Here is an 18712-nt window from a genome sequence, read left to right as displayed (position 1 = left end):
TATTTAAAATGCAAATAGTGTTTTTAATTGGTGGGTTTAAAAAAAAGGTGGGGTGTGGGTTAAAAGTCCAAATGTTTAACATGTAAGAACATAAGAATGGCCATATTGAGTTAGACCTATGGTTCATCTAACCCAATATCCTCTCTTCTGACAGTGGCCAATGCCAGATGCTTCAGAAGGAATGAACAGAACAGAGTAATTATCATATACTACCAGCTTCTGGTTGTTAGAGGCTTAGGACACCCAGAGCATGGAGTTGCATCACTGACCATCTTGGCTAATAACCATTGGTGGACCTATCCTATGAAATTCTCTTTTTTTTTTAACCCAGTTATACTTTTGGCCTTCACAACATCCCCTTCACGCACTTGACTGTGCGTTATGAAGTAGTACTTCCTTGAGTTTGTTTTAAACCTGCTGCCTATTCATTTCATTCGGGAATCCCTGGTTCTTGTGTTTATGTGAAAGGGTAAATAACACTTCCTTATTCACTTTCTCCATGCCATTCATGATTTTATAGACCTCTGTCATATTCCCCCTTAGTTGTCTCTTTTCCAAGCTGAACAGTCCCGGTCTTTTTAATCTCTCCTCAAAGAGAATCTATTCCATCCCCCTAGTCATTTTTGTTGTCCTTCTGTGTCTTTTCCAATTCTAATATATCTTTTTGAGGTGGAGCAACCAGAACTCCACCCAATATTCAAGGTATGGGCATACTATGGATTTATAAAGTGGCATTATAAAACAGAAAATATCATAATCTATCCCTTTCCTAATGGTTCCTAACATTGTTAGCTTTTTTGGCTGCTGCTGTACATTGAATGAATGTTTTCAGAGAACTCTCCACAATAACTCAAAGATCTTTCTTGAGTGGTAACAGCTAATTTAGACCCCATTATTTTGTATATATATAGTTGGGATTATGTTTTCCAGTGTACTTTACTTTGCATTTATCAACATTGAATTTCATCTGCCATTTTGTTTCCCAGTCACCCAGTTTTGTGAGATCTCTTCGTACCTCTTCACAATCTGCTTTGGATTTAACTATGTTGAGTAGTTTTGTATCATTGGCAAATTTTGCCACCTCACTGTTGACCCCTTTTTCCCAGATCATTTATGAATATGTTGAACAGTCCTGGTCCCAGTACAGACCCCTGGGGGACACCACTATTTACCTCTCTCCTTTCTGAAAATGGACCATTTATTCCTGCCCTTTGTTTCCTATCTTTTAACCAGTTACTGATCCAAGAGAGGACCTTCCCTCTTATCCCATGACTGCTTTACTTTGCTTTGCCAAAGGCTTTCTGAAAATCTTAACTACACTGTGTCCACTGGATCACCCTTGTTCACCTCTTGTTGACCCCCTCAAAGAATTCTAGTAGATTGGTGAGGCATAATTTCCCTTTACAAAAACCATGTTGACTCTCCCCCAACAAATCATATTAATCTATGTAGCTGATAATTCTGTTCTTTACTATAGTTTCAACCGATTTACCTGGTACTGAAGTTAGGTTTACTGGCTTGTGATTCTGGGATTGCCTCTGGGGCCTTTTTTGAAAAATTGGCATCTCATTAACTGTCCTCCAGTCATCTGGTACAGAAGCTGATTTAAATGATAGCTTACATGCCACAGTTAGTGTTCTGCAATTTCACGTATGTGTTCTTTCAGAACTCTTGGGTGGATACCATCTGGTCCTGGTGACTTATCACTGTTTAATTTATCTATTTTTCATTATTACTGTTTAATTTATCAATTTGTTATTAAATAGAATTGTATACCTCATAAAGAAGTCTATAGACTGGCTTAAAAGTTTTATTTAAAATATTATTTTCTATTTAATTTTACAGGAGTTTACTATAAAGAAGGAGGAGGTGGACTGTATTGGTGTTCAAGTGACTGTGTAGTCTGGCTTTTTTTGAGTGGTAGTCCGAGTGACTGTCTAGTTCCACTTTCCTAAGAGTTCAAAAGAGAATCACACCCTTGGCCTATCCAAAAATCTCTCTCTAAAGCTTGCTCCTACAGGGAGTGCTAAGGCTGAGCTCAGATCTGCCATAGGCTGGGGACTCTGGAATATCATTTCATGGTCTTTTTGTCATTTTGTGAAAGCAGAGGAGTCGCAGTGCATTTTGATTCCTTCCATGGATGGAGAGTAAACAAGATGAATGATTTGACTCTAACTCTGTGCTAAAATTCCTTGTCCAATTTATTGGATATTGTTGTTTTCTACCTACACTAGTTAATATTTAGCTTGGATTTGTAGGATTATTTTTTGATGCTAAGTGGTTGTCATTGATAATTGTAAGCATAATTGTTAGGACATGTAAAGCTTTTTGGTGCTGGTCCTTTTTATTTAAATTTAAAAGCTACTTTCAAACCTTATTTCACAGCCTCAGATCAAAATATGGGACTAATCTGCTAAATTTTAGTTGAAAATTTGACTGAGATATTTTAACATATCCTCTACAGTTTGAATTTAACTGCAGTTTTTCTTAAAAGAGACAAATGTTTTTTAACTGGCTGAGGCTTGAATGCCAAACTTAAGCATGCGGTATATTTTTCTACATTTAAGTTAGAATGTCATTGTAAACACAATAGAATTACATCCTGCAATAGAAAATTTCAAATAGTTCCATTTTAGGCTAATGTGGAAACCATTTCATCTAAAGACTGAAAGCTTCAAGTAATGCTATCATCACCCTTAACAGGACGCAGCTGAGTTTAACAGAAGAGTTGGGCAACATAAGCAGACAAATAGTATTACTGTAATATCTAGATGTATGTATTAAACATATTGTAAGTCATATAGGAAAATAATCTTGTAATTAATGGGCCAGATGACACACCAGTGAATTATGGGATTATGCAACAATCACAGGAGTAATAGGGGAAACTACTCGTGCAGAAAAAGCTACAGAAGCAGTAGGGAAAACAGCTTTGTTTGTGTAAAAAGAGTGGCGCATCAAACCTGTTTAGTCCCAGCCTCTCTACTGGCTGTTTAAAGGAAAAGCAAGGAGGAGAAGGATGGAGTTTAGGAAGAGCAGAGAAGGATTGAATCAATCCATTATATAAAACAAAATGACTGTTTGCACTGAGGATGGGTTTGTGACTTGCTTGGATCTGTTGGCCACAGACAATGTTAAAATCTGATTCTATCTTCGAGTGATTGCTCATATGCATTCCAATTAGGTGTGCGCGCGCCCCGTGCACAGATTCCCGGAACCTTTTTCCTTAGCACACCCGCAGGGCCGGGTATGGCGCCCCCTGGAGTGCCGTGCTCATGTCGCGGTATATAGGGCACTTCTGGCCCCGTGGGTTCCCAGTTCCTTCTTTCCGCCTCTGACGGTTGCTGGAACTTCTGCCCCTTGCTATTGCAAGCAGCAGTCCTTAGCTTATCGTTCTTGGTCAACAACCATTACTGTTAATTTAGTTTTCTTTTTGTTATTCAAAAAAAGTCAATTGGTGACTGTGTTACTTGTTAAGTGCCCTTAAGGGCTCCTGCGGAGTCATGCCTGGCTCCACAGGCTTCAAGAGTTGTACTCTTTGCTCTAAGCAATTTCCAGTGAGTGACCCTCACAATCGCTGTCTTCATTGCCTTGGGGAGCAGCACCGAAAAGACAAGTGCCGAATCTGTAAGTCATTTAAGCCTCGCACCCAAAAAGAACGGGATGCGAGACTGAAGGCTTTACTTATGGAGTCCGCGCTGCGCTCGGCCTCCGAGCCGTCGAGATCCCCGGCACCGAGCGTCTCTTCGGTGCAGTGTGCGCCTCCGGCACCGGCAGCAGCACCGAAATCCTCGGTGCCGACTAAGAAGAAGAAGCTGTCGGAGATCCCTTCGACGGACCCCTCCCTGCGGCCACCTAAGCAGGGAGCTGTCCCGGAGACACCCCAGCCACGTGCCATGGAGGCTCCTCCAGCACCGGTATCTCCTTGTAGGGAGCCTCCCCCGACTCATGCGAGTGGGGGAGCGCCTCTACAAGGGCCGTCGACGCCGGAGGCGTTCGCCGCGGCAAGGGCCCTCATGGCCTTGCCTACGCCTCCGTCCCCCCCTTGGCCAAGGGACAAGGGACCTGCGTCTCGGGGCAAATCCGCGCTGGGTGGCCCCGGTGGGTGGAGGAAACACCGCTCCCGATCCTCGCCCAGACGGTCAAGGAGGGTGGAGAGCCGCTCCCCTCCGAGCTCCAACTCTCAGTCGTCGAGCGCCTCGGCACCGCGGGCGATCAAGAGGCGCCAAGAGCCAACGCAGAATCTCCAGCGCCGGCTCCGGCACCGATCGCAGCTCGGGCTCGAGCACCCCGGTGCGGGAAACATCTCGGCACCGCACCGGCTCGCCTACTGGCAGCCCCGGTCACCATCACAGACTGACGGCACCGGGCCAGGAGGTTCTGCCAAGCACCCTTGCTACGGCACCGGACACTGCGTTGTCAGCATCGGCACCACCTCCACCTGTTACGGTACCGGCAGCCTCCCTGACGGGAAGAGCACCGATGCCTCTGGTGCCCCTAAGTGCTCCGGCACCGCCGTACCCAGTACCGCCATACCCCACGTCGTCGGTACCGATGTTACCGGCACCGACGCATTCTGTGATGACGACCTCGGTACCGTCACAACAGGCACCGATGACTTTGGTACCGACGCACTCGGCACCGGTGGGACCGGCACTGACCCTCTCGGCACCGATGAGACTGGCACCGATTCCCTCGGCTCCGACGATACCGGCGTACTCTACGCTCGATCCTGGCACAGTACCGACCGGCGCAGCAATGGCGGGAAAGCCGCGTTCCCGCTCAGAGTCCCCGGCACATAGCCGCAGACATCGCCGTTCGCACTCCAGAGGTGGCAAGCGGCGTTACAAGAGGTCGTGCAATAGACATAGGAGATCCAGCTCCTCTAGCTGGTCTTCTTCTAGACGGCGCCACAGGCGTAGACACGTCTCGACCTCTTCTTCCTCACGAAGCCGCTCCCCGCCTAAAGGCCGTAAGAGGCGGTCCGCGGGCTCTGGCCACCGTGACAGACATGGGGAGGCCTTTCAGTACCCAATTCCGGGCTGGGCCCAAGGCCCTTGGCAAGGGCCATACTGGGGTCCATGGGGCTCCCATCCAACCCAGGGGGTGGAGTCGCTCCATTCGGGGGTGGTTCAGCCTCCACCACCCCCAATTCAGCCAGCTCCGCACGTGCACTCAGAAGCGGAGTCTGACCCCGAGGAGGGCCCCTCTACAGGGCCTACTCCCTTATCCTCCTCGTTGTCTCCTGACGAAGGGACCTTGAGGGATCATAAGTCGCCCCTTTTTGATTTTCGGGGGCATCAAGACCTCCTTAAGAGGGTAGCCAATAATCTGGGTCTAACCCTTAAGGAAATGTCCGAGGAGGACGATCCCCTCTTTGGGCCTTCAGGGTCATCTGGGCCCTCTCGAGTGGCCCTTCCAGTTCATGACAGAGTCATGAAAATAGTTAAGGCGGTTTGGCAGACGCCCTCTTCTGTTCCCCCTACATCTAAGGGAACGGAGAGGAAATACTATGTCCCCAAGGAAAACTTTGAGTTCCTTTATAACCACCCTGCCCCGGGAACTCTAGTAGTGGATGCGGCCAACCAAAGAGACTGCCAGGGGGGTCAGGGAAGTACTCCCAAAGACAAGGAGGGAAAAAAATTAGACCTCTTTGGCCGCAGGGTTTACTCCACTGCCGCCTTACAGTTGAGGGTAGCCAACCACCAGGCGCTTCTGAGTAAATACAACCAGAACTTGTGGGCCTCCCTGCACCGCTTAGTTGCAGCGCTTCCTCCGGATCAAGCTGCAGACCTCGCCACTGTGGCTCAGGAGGGAGAGGCTGTGGCCCAAGCAGCCTTACAGTCGGCTAGTGATGCCGCAGACGCTGCAGGCAGGGCGATGGCTTTGGCCATCGTCATGCGCTGCTGCTCATGGTTGCAGGCTTCTGGGCTGTCTACTGAGGTCCAGCAAGCGATTCAGGACCTGCCATTTGAGGGGTCAGGCCTCTTTTCTGAGAGGACCAATGACAGGTTGCATGCCCTAAAGGATTCTAGGGACACCCTTAGGTCCCTGGGACTCTACACCCCCCAGATACCGGGGCGTCAGTCTCGAACTCAACCTCAACGCCGTCTGCCCCCCCCCCCCCCCCGCCCAGGCCACCTCCTAGGGCCACCCAACCAAGGAGGAGTCGGGAGCGGTTTAGAGGGCCCAATCGCCAGGACCGGCAGGGCTCTTCGGCACGGGCACAGTAGGGTGGCAAGCCTGGATCCGGAAACGGTAATAAATGCTTTTGACAGCGGTTTTGAGGTTGGCACTCTTCCTTTTCCCCTGGAAGTTAGCCGGCCCTTTGAAAACAGGCTTCGGCCATACTATCACACCTGGGAGACAGTTATTACGGACCACTGGGTTCTGGGGGTGGTCTTTAACAGATATGCCCTTCATCTCACGGCCTTTCCCCCGAATTCTCCTCCTGCCCCATCCCCCTTAGGGGTCCCAGCTCACGAACACCTGCTCGTGCAAGAGGTTCACTCCCTTTTGCGACTAGGCGCTGTAGAGGAGGTTCCACGAGGAGAAAGGGGAAGGGGTTTTTACTCCAGGTATTTCCTGGTCCCCAAGGCCAAGGGAGGTCTGAGACCTATACTGGACCTCCGTCGCCTGAATAGGTTTATTAGACGAATTAAATTTCGTATGGTCTCCTTGGCTTCTATAATCCCTGCCTTAGATCCTGGGGATTGATACGCTGCCCTGGATTTGAAGGATGCGTACTTTCACATCTCCATTTTGCCAGGACACAGGAAGTTCCTGAGATTCAGGATCAGGGGAGATCATTATCAATTCACGGCTCTCCCATTTGGCCTGTCTTCGGCTCCTAGGGTTTTTACCAAATGTATGGCGGTGGTGGCGGCCCACCTCCGCCGCAATGGGGTACAGATTTTCCCCTACTTGGATGACTGGCTCATCAAGGGCAGATCCAGAATCCATGTCCAGAACAGCCTTGAGCTGACTTGCGCCACATGCACCAGACTGGGGTTGCTCATTAATGAGCAGAAGTCCACACTTACCCCGGTGCAGCGCATAGATTTCATAGGAGCCACCCTAGACGCTAAACGCGCAAAAGCCTTCCTCCCACAGCCCCAATTTCAGGCGATGGGTTCCATTATTGCGGACCTTTTCAGGTCCCCTACGACAACAGCCAGGCATTGCCTACAGCTGTTGGGGCATATGGCAACTTCCATGTACGTGGTTAAGCTGGCACGTCTCAAGTTAAGACCTCTACAGGTTTGGTTGGCTTCATTCTATGCCCCTTCTAGACATTTACTGACCAAGGTGGTCACGGTTCCCCCACAGGTGCTGTCCTCCCTCGAATGGTGGAGGACTCCGAGGGAGGTGCTCAAGGGAGTCCCGTTCACAGACCTGACTCCCTCAGTGGTTCTTATCACGGACGCCTCGGATATGGGATGGGGAGCCCACATCAGCAGAGACCTAGGTACCCAAGGGTTGTGGTCTCCGGTGGAGAGAGCCGCCGAGAGTATGGCTACTTAATCACCTAATTGGAATGCATATGAGCAATCGCTCGAAGATAGAAAACAGGGTTACTTACCAGTAACTGTTGTTCTTCGAGATGTGTTGCTCATATCCATTCCAAACCCACCCTCCGTCCCCGCTGCCGGAGTCGGCAGAAAGAAGGGACTGGGGACCCACGGGGCCGGCAGTGCCCTATATACTACAACATGAGCGTGGCACTCCAAGGGGCGCCGTACCCGGCCCTGCGGGTGTGCTAAGGAAAAAGGTTCCGGGAATCTGTGCACGGGGCGCGCACACACCTAATTGGAATGGATATGAGCAACACATCTCGAAGAACAACAGTTACTGGTAAGTACCCTGTTTTACACAAACTACCCAAGCTTCATTCTGGTCTGACAAGTTTCAAACTCTGGTCTGTGCTGCAGTTGTGCACTTTCCTTGTGATCAGCAAGAGCAAATATTTTGAGGGAACCCAGTAGTTGTGAAGGATTCCTAAAAGAATCTGTGCATGGAATGGAGAAAGGTAGAGAACCACTGGTTTATGGTGTCTCCAGAATCACACAGTTGGGTAATATTTCCATAATCAGGCTATTTTATTTAGTTTAGTTTCTTCATGACAAATAGAAAATATGTTGAGCTGTTTGTATTTTCCAAATTTGCTATAATTACAAAAAACTCAGTGTATCCTGATCAAGCCTTTCGATATTATCCTTCCAATTAGTTCTATGCTTGACCCATAGAGTTGGCTGCTTGATCTTCTAAGTGAAATGAGAAAAGGTGCTTTGGAAGAGAGAGGATCATGCAAATGAAGAGTGAAGGATAAAATTAGCAGCAAACATCTGTTATGAATCTTGTAAATGCTAACTAAACAAATCTGCTAATGAATAATAGAAGTGTGTCCTTAAAAGAATTTATTAGATTGAATACAAAAATAAACAAGTGCATTTCTGAATACCCAGTCCTTCTCAGATGTTTGAGCCAGATGGTTTTATACAGAAAATATTGGAGAATCATACTGATTATTAAAATCCAATGGATTCTGATCAAACATAGCCATACATCAATAGGGTAGTCTCACACTGACATATATTACTTGGTATTAAAATGTGAATTGAAAAAGGTAGTAGACTGGAGAGGTGCAAAGATAGGATGGGTTATTTAAACAATTACTGTTTTGTTATGAAGGCAAAATTAACTGGCCAAAATTAATAGTCCTTATCATAACTAGCAAGTTCTATTTTTAAGTGTCTACCCTATCCCGTGCCCGCCCCCCCCCCCCCCCCCCCACACACACACACACACACACACACACACACACACACTCAAGGCACAGGTTCTTGGATTTTTAATAAATATTCTCCCCTCGTGGTGGCAGATTTTAAAGCAAAAATTTTTTTTTAATTTCCATATTCACCCAGGGGAATTCACACAGGGAAGCGTAGTGTAGTTTCAGTCGCAGGTTCTGCAAGCATTTAAACATGAGAGCAAATTTAGGCATATATTTAAGAGTTTTCAGTATTTGGGCCTGATGCCTGTGCATCAGCCTTGGGGGATAGACTCTGAAGTACTGCAACTGTAAGTTATTGATGAAGCTCCCTGCAAGAATATCTGATGTCTGCTGAAGGGATGCTCTGAATTAATATATCTTCTAGCTCCCCTAATCTTGCTGCCACCCTTTCTTGGGAGCAAGGGAGCTCTCTACTACAGTCAGCAGAAATCCTGGGCTAGATTTGTATGCATTATTATTAACCTCAGTTAACAGTATAGCGATTCATGGTGCCGTGGTGGTAATCCTCAATGGCATGCAGTTGTCGTGAGACACCTGTATGTTGTCTCTTGCCCTACCAAATGCGAAGTCCATGATACGATTAACATCTGTCATTACTTATTGCCAAAATACCATCAACCAAACAAATCATGTTTTTAATGTCCTTGGTCAACAAGCAAACACAGTTGTATTGTGACACTTTATATTGCTGCTTAAATACTTTTCTGTACAATAGACAAATGTATGGCTATTTTTACTTAACACCATTTCATAAAGAAATCTCACTGAATAAACCAAATTATCCTTCTCTCCCAGAACTGTTCATGATGAGAACTCAAGGGAGTCCTTTAATGATGAAAAATACAGGGGAAAAGAAAAAGGATCCTCTTCAATCCAGATGTACAGCCAGAAATGGAAATGAAAGAACCAACCAACTAGATGCAAAAGCAAAATGATTCGCAGTCCATTCTGCTCAGTCAGGTACAATAGTCCTATGAAGAACAGCTATGCTATTTGTAATTCTTCTGCTTTGCCTGCTCCACCCAAAGAATTCAGACCAATATCCTGAATATTCAGGATATATCTTGTATTCAGACCAATATCCCAGTTTAATCCCTCTTCCCACCCTCCGACCCCCCACACAAGCTCATAAACAGCCCCGCTGTCTGGCGTGAAACCATGCAGAGGGAAAATCTTTAATGTTGAGCAAGTACACTGAAAATTCAGCAAATGAATGTTTGAGATGATGGGCCTGTTTTCCAAAAGCAGAAAGACTAGGGTTATATCCAAGACAGTATCCATTTACTTCTAAAACGTACATTGAGGAGTACAGATCTATAGTAGGAAACTACTGCACTATGTCTGCCAGTCCCAAATAATAGGATATTTTCCCCCCACTGGGGATCGCTTTCTCCCAGAGTACAATACTTTTCCATACTATTGAAAACATCTGCCTGTGTGTTTCCTTTATGCCTTTTTAAAAGCTGATTTTCTGTATTACCTAGACTGAGGCATCCCACACAGTAAATGCAAAATCTATGCACTTGAGAGTATAGTATTTCTCTGATCTAGCTGGGGTTTTATTAGATGCAACCCACTCCTGAATCCCTTTCCTTATCTGTAATCATGTCTCCTTCTTTCCTCTTGCTTTAATTATATGTATTAACCAAAAGGGAAGATTATTAAGTGTGTCTAAGGAGAATTCCAGGGAAACCAGTCAGATTAATATCTTAAATGATGCACAAGAAATGGGAATGGGGAATTAGAAAGTAATGGTTAAATTTTCTTTTTAAATCCATGTGGGTCATGACTGGATGCAATATGGATGTAATTCACAAATTGCCATGGTTCATGACATGCTGTTAAACCTGGTATAACTAAATTCTGTTTCTGTTAGTAGGTTTAATTTATTTGGTTTTTTAAAATATATTCACTGGGAGTTTGCTGAGGACCAGGATGTGCTATGTGCACATGTAGGACTGATTGGCAAGTCTCTTTTGTTGAGGAAATTTCTCTGTTCCTCTCGTCCCTGTTTTTTCCCCCTTTAACTCTTTCAAGAGGGTAATGGGAGACATTTTTCCTGATGCAGAATGAAAGCCTTAAATACTTATTATCTGTTAAGCCCATTTTGTAATTAGCTGGTGGCAAGCTATGACTTCCTATAATTTTCCTCTGGAAGTTTTGATTGGACTTTTTTGTTTGGTCCCACTACTACTGGTTCATGATATTATGACCTTTCAGAGAATGAGTCACTCACATAATATCTGCTATTTTACTGTCTGTTGTTGTGATATGCTGTTCTAAATTAGAGTTCACTGAAATTTTACTGAGACATAATTTACTCTGTGCCTCCTCACTGTAGTCTTAAGTGCTTTACCTCTGATTTACAGTTCCTTATTATGCCAGTATTCCTAGTCAATCTCCCTAATACCCACAGTATCTTGCTGAGGTTTTATTGACCTCTTGCACTGTACTCTTAGTGCTGGATCTTTGGTGGTGCTATTGCTAAGTACCCTTAGCTCCCAGAACTGAACTCCTGGTTTGTGTCATGTTGCAGAAAATATGGTTAACAAAGCTTTCCAAAACTGAATTCTCTGCAATTGCCATTGAAATACCGTTCAGCAAATCCTTATCAGGTTCAACAAGACAACCTAGAAATTTTTTACTGAAATTGAATAATATTATTGAATAAACAGCATTTAGAGAAGTCCTGGAACTAACTGTTTCACTTTCCCAGTCACACATAGCAACCATGTACTTCCAGTCTGAATCAGTTTAGGTCACAGAAAAAACAACAATAAATAACAAGTAACCTGTCCATTAAATAACAAATAATGAGATGGTTATTGGAACTTGAGAACATTGTTTCAACATCAGATCTCTCAGATCATAAGAGAGATGGACAACTATAGACTTGAAATCCTGGGCTTCAGTGAGGGTAGATTGATAGGTGTGGATAAGAATTACTTAGCATCAAAAGAAGAAGAAACATCTCATTTACTCAGGTCATAGTGACGACAAATACACCCAAACAGAGTAGTGCTCACTGTGACAGATGTTGCAACAAAATCATTCAACTGGGAACATATTAACCAATGCATCATATATGCCATATCCAAAATGGCATTCTAAATGATGTCAATCATACAGTGCTGACAGAGGAGCACAGCAATGAGGATAAAGATGAGTTCTACGGTTGCCTCCGAAGTGTGATTGACAGAATACATAAACATGACTTACTTCTTATGGGTATGTTAATGTTTAGTAAGATATGACAAACAAGGAATGGAAAAAGCAATGGGGAAGCACTGGAAATATCAACCAAAATGGCAAGAGACTCATTGAATTATGTTTGGAGTCAACCTAGTTCTTGCAAAATACCCTGTTCCATCACAGAGACATGCACAGTGAAATGAGGAATTCATCAGATGGCAACAAAAAACAAAAAAATCAGATTGACCACATCTGCATTAGTTCGAGATTCAGATGATCTGTCCCAAGACATAAGGGTATATTGAGCCGCAAATTTCAGCAGCAAACCCAATCTTTGCATTACTAAACTGAAATTAAACTTGAGAAAGAACAACTTTAAACAGAAAGTGGGAAAGAAAATCAACAGTATAAAACCAAAAGCAAAAGAGTACTGTGAGAAATTCCAGCTTGTACTAAGGAGTAGTTTTCATGCGGTATCAGAAATAGAGGAAGATGAGACAGACTGGCCCTGAAGAAAAACAGGCGATGTTCAGAGGCAACATAATTCAAGCTGCAGCAGTAACAGCTGGATAGCAACATAGACAGATGCTGTTGCATTGAATTGGATAAGCCAAGAGACATGGTATCTCCGAGAAAGAAAAATACTGCAAGGAAAACTCCTGAATGCTAAGAAAATTAACTATTGGAGAAGACAAAGGAGGGGTGTAAGAAGATAGACAAAGCAGTGAAAAGCAAGGAAAGACAAACAGTGATATGTTTAAGACCTAGCAGCTAACGCTGCTGCTGCTGTGATTGGAAACCACAGAGTCATTTACCAAGTGATTAAAAACCTCTGTGTAAATTTCAAAACAGGACATGGACCAATAAAAAGCAAAGATGGAAAAATGCTCACAACAGAGGTAAAACCTAAAAACAGATGGGCAAAGCATTTCAAAGAAGTCCTCAATATACACAGCTCCACTTCAGCACCAGATTTTGATGAAATATGTGACTCTGATCCACTTGTCATTAACATTGATACAGTAGAGATGTCAGCAGTACAGGCTGTAATCAAAAAGCAGAAAAATAACAAAAGCTGCAGGAGATTATCAGATTACAGTAGAAATGCTAAAATTACTTGATATACTGCGTAATGAAATTAACAGAGCTGTTCAATGAAGTTTGAGAAAGAGAGACCCATCCTGATCAGTGGAAACATGGAATCATTGTCAGAATGCCCCCAAAGGGTGATCTCACTGACTGTAACAATGGGAGAGAAGTTGCATTATTCTCTTGTAGGTAAAGCTTTCTGTTGTGTGATACTATACAGGATGAAAGAGGCAGTGGATGCAAATCTTAAAGAACAGGCTGGGGTTCAGGCTCAAGAAACCCTGTGTGATCAGATAGTCACACTAAATACTATCATAGGAGAATGTATAGAATGGCAAGTTTCCCTCTTCATCAATGTTGTTGATTTTTTCAAAAGGCATTTGACAGCCTGCAGAGAGAGACATTGTGGAATGATCTTCAGTCCTACAGAATCACATCTAAAGTCATTAACATGAACAAGGCTGTGTACCATAATGCAAATTGCTCTGTAAAGGAGAACAATTAAACAACAGAGTATCTCAGTGTGGACACTGGTTTGAAACGGCTGCATTTCATCTCCATTGTTGTGTGGCATTGCCATAGACTGGGTAATGAAGATGTGTTTTAGTAAAACAGACACCTGTATAGTGTGGGTAGATGGCAAGTGCCTAGAAGACCTAGACTTTGCTAAAGATATTATGCTACTGAGTGACACCCCCCCCCCCCCCAAAAAAAAAAAGTTGCAAATAAAGATAGACAACTTGGCCAAAATAGCAGGCCAGGTGGGCTCAAATTAGTTTGATAAAACAAACATCCTTGAAACTCAGGCATCTAGCAGTAACATCAAATTAGAAGGCAAAAATATCAAGAATTGAACACTTGATCTAGCTGGGTAGCACCATAGTAGCCAACTGAGACGTCAAGAAGGAAGTGACATCAAGGATAGGAAAAGCATCCACAGGATTTACTAAGCTCAATGATGTCTGGAAATAACAGATAACACAGGACTAAAACAAAACTGAGAATTTCAATTCAAACATAATCTTGGTGTTAATATATGGCTTTGAGAGCTGGAGATTAGGCTAAAACATTAGATAGAAAACTAGAGGCCTTCAGAAGTAAGTGTTTACATAAGATTCCAGGCACTGGTTGGAAAAACTTCATCACCAATGGAGAGATCTGAAAAATCAGCAACCAGCATTTTGTTTCCACCTGAATCAGAAGGAAGTGCTGAATGTATTTGGGACATGTACTCCAACTGTCAACACAGAGACTCATACAGGAAGCTGTCAAGTAGAAACCAACTGGTGTGAGGAAGCAAGACTGCCCAAGAGAAATCTTAAGAAGAACCCTGGAGGAAGGGCAGAAGAGTCAACATCCCGACTGTAGAGCAGCATCAAATGACGGAGGAGAATGGAAGAGATGGGTTTCTGCCTTGTGTGCCAAGATTGGTTCAGGAAGGATGTAAAAAAAAATGTGTTCATGGGAGCCACTGTCTTGTACAGTCTACAAAGATTGAACTAAATGATGCAGTCAGTTTTTTAATACTCAGAAAACAAAGCCACCTGCATTCATAGGTACATAAGCCACGCTCCACAGCACTAAGACTTTTCACATTCTAGCTCTGCTTATTTCTACAGCAGATAAAATAAATACAGGGAGGAAGGGAAGGGACATGCTTATAAATAGATAAGTGAAAATGCCACTCTTCAACTTTGTAATTCACGAGGGGTAGAAATGAGCCTGTTTTTTAAAAATTCTCCTCTCTTCCAACAATTATACTAGCAAAACTGTATTGGGGGCAGATTTTCAAAAGATTTCAGCTCCTATTTAGGCAATGAATACATTTTAAAAATATATCAGACGGAGAGCTGACTGAGAGCTCAATGTTTTGGGGAAACTTAGCCACTTCCTTTTTAGCCTAAATAGGAAGTGGCATTCTTTGGAAAATCTGACGGTAGAATTTTATGTTCCATCTTATAACGCAAAGTTGAAAAATCTGGGCCTGAAACTGTAAAGCACAAAGTGACCAGCAAAGGGTCTGAAAGACTCTAGTATATTTAGTAGTGGCACTTCCCTCACCTCTTCATTTTCAGGCTTGGTGATCTGTGTCCTTCCTATTTAATACTTGTGAGTACGGTTGTGCCCAGGTATTTCAATGGCCTCAGAATGATGTGCCCTAGTACGTAATCCTGTAGAAAGAGGTCTGTATGTTAGATGCAGTGAATAAAATACTAACCTCTGAATCTTCTTGCCTCTGTAGATTTTAATAACCTGCTTGGCAGTGCTTTCACACTGCTATATGTTAACTGTGATCTATAACTAGAATGATACAGGTGAGGTAAAGCCTTGAAAGCAGCATGCTTCCAAACTGATTTATACTTGTCAACTTAGAATCCAGAATATACCCAATTGGTAACTCTTTCCTTTTTAGGAGAGCCGAAAAATCAAGTATTTATTTACTTGATTTGATTTTTCTTGTCACCTATGCTAGTCCATGGACCCCAGCTGAAACAGTTTTACCATAGAAAACTTAACACATGGTCATAATATGGTCATGATATAATCATACAAATAACAATAAATCTTATTCCTTTGATTAATCAGTTAACCACAATTGCCTGTTAACTAACTCACCATGTCCTCATACTTCCATCTTTCCCAATAGTCTTTGGAAAAGGTATCATGCCTTGAAAGTTAACAAATCAGAGCTGTCTGACGAACGGTGAGAGTTCAAAGCTGAAAACTACTGATGGAAAATACCTGCCAGCCCTCCCTCTATCTTAGAACAATGAAACTGTAGCTCAAATAACTCCACTGATTATAGCCACTGCAATATGGCATGGGGAGAGGTTATCTTTAGAAGACATTATCCAAACTACCGTCCTCTCATTTCAAAGTCAAAATACATTTTAATCAGGACGTATTTTAAAGTAGAAGGAAACCTTCATACACTGGATGGCATACATCAGCATGTGAGAAAAGCTTGTGTCTTTTTGGTTTGCCACAAAATGTTGTGCAACGCAAAATAACCTATAATTCTTACATGAAACACAAGGAGATTTTTAATTATTGGGTTTGAATAGAGAGGTTATTTTTAATAAATTGATCTTAATCTTCTTGTCTAAGTTATAAAGTTAGTTGGATAATGCTCCAGGTTATCTCAGTAGAGATCACATCTTTATAAGGCCTTTTCAGTGCTACAAAAATAAGTATGGTTAACATAATGGTTGCCAACTGTATTTAGAACACTCTGGGTTTAATGCCTGTATAAGAGGAAAAAGACATGTTATAAAGTGAAAGCAACTTGTTTTAGCCTAGGTATCTGTCTAGAGACAGGAAAAACAGTGGTAGGAAAAATGGTTGGGCCACTACTGTTTAACCATAGTTATTTTTGCTGTGTGCATGGGGACTAAGGAAAAGTGTTCTTTTTCTTCCTTGCTGTGTTTAACATGTGAAATGTTGATTTGTATATCTAACACTTTTAACAGTGAGGTCTATTCTGCTAGGATGCCTGGCCTAACAGCATGGCATGTTAAACTGCGGAAGAGACTTCCCAAGAAAAGTGACTGACATGACTGTCAACAGGGTAATTATCCCTCCCAAAGTTGATTGCTTGATCCATTTAAAATCAGGCGAGAGAATATACTGAAAGGAACAATGCTACATTAACAAGAACATCAGTAAATTGACCTAAAGACTTTTATTGTCTATTAGACTACAATATAGCTATTACAATGACTGTATCAACTATGCTGAGCTGTTGACATTCAACTATCATCATTCATTAAAGTAATTATACAAACGTAGTGATCTTTTATAGCTCCTGAATGCAAGGGTCTGAGGTTATTCTGTCAACAGGGCTAACTAAAGAAGCTTATTTTCCATTCTGAGTAAGTATCAGAACCAATAATTATGTATACCAAAACTCCTCCTCCTCTCACAGAATTCTACATAATTTTTGAAGCTTACACATGATATTCTTGTTCTGTCCCATTTTAACAGCCACTGGTAGGATAGGACAGCTTTCAAAATGTGTCCTAACATCATAGATCTGTGTGGCAGTTGCCACAGAAAAGTTGTTTTGCTGATTGCTTCTTGGTTCAGTAGCACCAAGAAGAATGCTAGAGGTGTCTAACCTCCTCTCTGTTCCCAGACCAAAATGATGTTATAATGGATCTAGTTTAAGAGTATATATCAGACTTTTAGGGCAGAGTACATTATAAGAACATTTCAGTTATCCCTATCCAAGCATTTTACCCCTGCGAAGTCAGTATTAAAGTTAAACTTAAAAGAAATCAAACATGTTAAGCTACAGAAATGCATTTAGGGCATTCAAGCATTTTCTCTAGTCATACCCTGTGAGACCCGTCCATGCCTAGGGTAGCCACCTGAAAATACCAAGGTCAGGACAGGCTGCAAAAGGAGAGCAGATTCTCACAGCACTGGTGGGTGACACTGAAGTCAGACTTTCCAACCAGCCACAAACAGTGCTTCTGATTCCCCACACTGGTTATCAAGAAGCCAAAATAAAAATATACACAGCCCCCTTTATTGCATTTCAGTCTCTGGCTCCCAATCGGCCACTAGGTCCGGTAAAGAGATCAGTTATTTAAAACTCCATGCTCTTTACCAAAAACGTTTCTCCTGACCCCAAAGGGTCAGCTACAATATAAGTTTGGATCAATATAAGTTTGGATCTTACCCAAAATACCACGCTGCCAGCCAATCCTTTAGTAACTAAAACTAAAGGTTTATTATAAAAACAAACAAACAAAGCATAAGAGAAATGTTAAATGATTAAAGCAATCAGACACATACAATTGATTTGAAAGTTCATATATATATATATGATATATATATATACATATCAGGTTTCTAGTAGAATTGTGGAGTTTGCAGATTTGTATAGTCCCTCTGATGTACATCCAGTACCTGGCTGGGTCTCAGTTCTTTCTTTCACAGCTTAAGTTCAGTTCGGTTGTAGATGGTGACTGAAGACAAAATGGATGTGGTGCAGCTTTTATGTCCTTTGGCCTTTGCCATGCTGCTTGTGGAAATGTACAGGAATAAGATGGAGTTCAGGGTCACATGAGTAAGTCCTGGTGACTCATCAGGTATATCCCTGGCTTCTCCCCCTTGGCCCATTGTACCTGTAAATTTTCTTAATGGGCCATTAAGCAGGCTAGTGCTGCAGCCATCCTGTCTGAGGTGTCGCCCACAAACACAGTACAAATTGAAATATAGATACAAACATATCCATAACTTCCTTTACACATATAAGACATGAACATAAACATTATCATCTTACTTAGCACATTACAGCCTTTCTAACAGTACCTGACATGGCATATCTCATATGAATTATTATGATTTTGACATATTGATGTTAAATAATATAATAAATGCCCCCCTCCCCTCCCAATCCAACCAGCATCACACCCTACAATAACCAAGTGATCATCAAGACATTCTAGTTCAGGGATAGTCCATTATTATTTGTCAAGGTCCAAACATCTTGCTCAAGGTATAGCCAAGGTCCAAAGTCCAGAGAAAATAATAAATAATGATGACGATAAGTAAATAAAAAAATTCTGCGTCCATTCAAAAGCATCTGGTGGTCCAGATTTGGCCAATGGACCATCTATTGACTATCTG

General features: G+C 42.9%; 1 long non-coding RNA gene across 1 annotated transcript in view; it reads left to right on the top strand.

The window, feature by feature from the left end:
- LOC137155404 (uncharacterized) overlaps positions 1-16874 on the top strand; it is a 111826-nt gene extending 94952 nt beyond the window's left edge. Inside the window, exons 3-4 of the long non-coding RNA XR_010920452.1 lie at positions 9590-9754; positions 16564-16874. This is a non-coding gene — a long non-coding RNA (uncharacterized lncRNA). The remainder of the gene's footprint in view (positions 1-9589; positions 9755-16563) is intronic.
- The last annotated feature ends 1838 nt before the right edge of the window (positions 16875-18712 follow it).

Source organism: Emydura macquarii, unplaced genomic scaffold, assembly GCF_026122565.2.
Source record: "Emydura macquarii macquarii isolate MOO-44397 ecotype Brisbane River unplaced genomic scaffold, CSIRO-AGI_Emac_v2 contig_295, whole genome shotgun sequence".
Classification (NCBI taxonomy): domain Eukaryota; kingdom Metazoa; phylum Chordata; order Testudines; family Chelidae; genus Emydura; species Emydura macquarii.
Note: the sequence above shows the minus strand (reverse complement) of the source record. Positions and strands in the feature narration are given on the sequence as shown.